General features: G+C 45.4%; 1 protein-coding gene across 6 annotated transcripts in view; it reads right to left on the reverse strand.

The window, feature by feature from the left end:
• loxl3b (lysyl oxidase-like 3b) overlaps positions 1–2,500 on the reverse strand; it is a 55,768-nt gene that overhangs the window by 49,470 nt on the left and 3,798 nt on the right. The gene's annotated exons all lie outside the window — the stretch shown is intronic.

Here is a 2,500-nt window from a genome sequence, read left to right on the forward strand (position 1 = left end):
CCTCAGTGATGTCTGAGGCCAAGCAGAACCAGAGAGGTAAAGATCTTTCCTCAGTGATGTCTGAGGCCAAGCAGAACCAGAGAGGTAAAGATCTTTCCTCAGTGATGTCTGAGGCCAAGCAGAACCAGAGAGGTAAAGATCTTTCCTCAGTGATGTCTGAGGCCAAGCAGAACCAGAGAGGTAAAGATCTTTCCTCAGTGATGTCTGAGGCCAAGCAGAACCAGAGAGGTAAAGATCTTTCCTCAGTGATGTCTGAGGCCAAGCAGAACCAGAGAGGTAAAGATCTTTCCTCAGTGATGTCTGAGGCCAAGCAGAACCAGAGAGGTAAAGATCTTTCCTCAGTGATGTCTGAGGCCAAGCAGAACCAGAGAGGTAAAGATCTTTCCTCAGTGATGTCTGAGGCCAAGCAGAACCAGAGAGGTAAAGATCTTTCCTCAGTGATGTCTGAGGCCAAGCAGAACCAGAGAGGTAAAGATCTTTCCTCAGTGATGTCTGAGGCCAAGCAGAACCAGAGAGGTAAAGATCTTTCCTCAGTGATGTCTGAGGCCAAGCAGAACCAGAGAGGTAAAGATCTTTCCTCAGTGATATCTGAGGCCAAGCAGAACCAGAGAGGTAAAGATCTTTCCTCAGTGATGTCTGAGGCCAAGCAGAACCAGAGAGGTAAAGATCTTTCCTCAGTGATGTCTGAGGCCAAGCAGAACCAGAGAGGTAAAGATCTTTCCTCAGTGATGTCTGAGGCCAAGCAGAACCAGAGAGGTAAAGATCTTTCCTCAGTGATGTCTGAGGCCAAGCAGAACCAGAGAGGTAAAGATCTTTCCTCAGTGATGTCTGAGGCCAAGCAGAACCAGAGAGGTAAAGATCTTTCCTCAGTGATGTCTGAGGCCAAGCAGAACCAGAGAGGTAAAGATCTTTCCTCAGTGATGTCTGAGGCCAAGCAGAACCAGAGAGGTAAAGATCTTTCCTCAGTGATGTCTGAGGCCAAGCAGAACCAGAGAGGTAAAGATCTTTCCTCAGTGATGTCTGAGGCCAAGCAGAACCAGAGAGGTAAAGATCTTTCCTCAGTGATGTCTGAGGCCAAGCAGAACCAGAGAGGTAAAGATCTTTCCTCAGTGATGTCTGAGGCCAAGCAGAACCAGAGAGGTAAAGATCTTTCCTCAGTGATGTCTGAGGCCAAGCAGAACCAGAGAGGTAAAGATCTTTCCTCAGTGATGTCTGAGGCCAAGCAGAACCAGAGAGGTAAAGATCTTTCCTCAGTGATGTCTGAGGCCAAGCAGAACCAGAGAGGTAAAGATCTTTCCTCAGTGGTGTCTGAGGCCAAGCAGAACCAGAGATGTAAAGTATTCACGGTTGACTTCCTGTAAGAAGCAGGACGGAGGGTCAGAGAGCAAATATTCGCTCCAATACTGTGATTCAAACCAGCTGCTGAAAAATAGGGAGAGACGTTTACAATTACATCAGCAAGCAACCACCGATGGAAAACCATCGAGCTTCACTATAACATAAACACAACGCCGATTATAATGTGCGCATATAGATTTTATTAGGATGAATGACTGATTGAAACCAGTTGGTGTGGTGTGACAATGTGATCTTTGCCAAAAAAAGTACATTAAGCAGCCAGCTATTCTTATGGAGTCTGCAGAGTCTGGTGTTTCAACTCTGACCTGCCTGACCTGGGGTGTATTCAGGCCGCACACTGTTGCAAAACGTTTTGCAATGGTAAACGTTTTACAACTAAAACAAATGTTTTTATTCGACAAATTCAGGTTGATCCCTTCCAGTTTCATTTGGTTTGCATCTGTCTGCTTCCGTTTGGTTCTGTTTGGTTCCTAGTGAATAGACCCCTGGTCGTGTGTTTGGTTCCTAGTGAATAGACCCCTGGACTTGTGTTTGGTTCCTAGTGAATAGACCCCTAGACTTGTGTTTGGTTCCTAGTGAATAGACCCTTGGACCTGTGTTTGGTTCCTAGTGAATAAACCCCTAGACTTGAATTTGGTTCCTAGAGAATAAACAACAGAGCACAATCAAATGAAAAACTCGACAGACTACGTGACATAAATGGAGCCTCTGACGCAACTATGCAAGACTTTAGTTCTGGGAATATGGTGCATTCCCTTTACTAGATTGTGTGTATTAGGTTTTGTTGTGGAATTTGTTAGACATTACCTGTTAGTTACTGCTGCACTGTCAGATCTAGAAGCATAAGCATTTCGCTACACTCAATAACATCTGCTAACCATGTGTATGTGACCAATAACATTTGATTTGATTTGATTTTGCATAGTGTTACATATGTCATCTACAGCCACAACATGCCAGGCCAGGCAGTCACCTTCATTCATCTATCATCCACAGCCACAACATGCCAGGCCAGGCAGTCACCTTCATTCATCTATCATCTACAGCCACAACATGCCAGGCCAGGCAGTCACCTTCATTCATCTATCACCTACAGCCACAACATGCCAGGCCAGGCAATCACCTTCATTCATCTATCATC

This window comes from Oncorhynchus mykiss, chromosome 25, assembly GCF_057628025.1.
Source record: "Oncorhynchus mykiss isolate SJ-2025 chromosome 25, ASM5762802v1, whole genome shotgun sequence".
In the NCBI taxonomy this organism is placed as follows: Eukaryota; Metazoa; Chordata; class Actinopteri; order Salmoniformes; family Salmonidae; genus Oncorhynchus; species Oncorhynchus mykiss.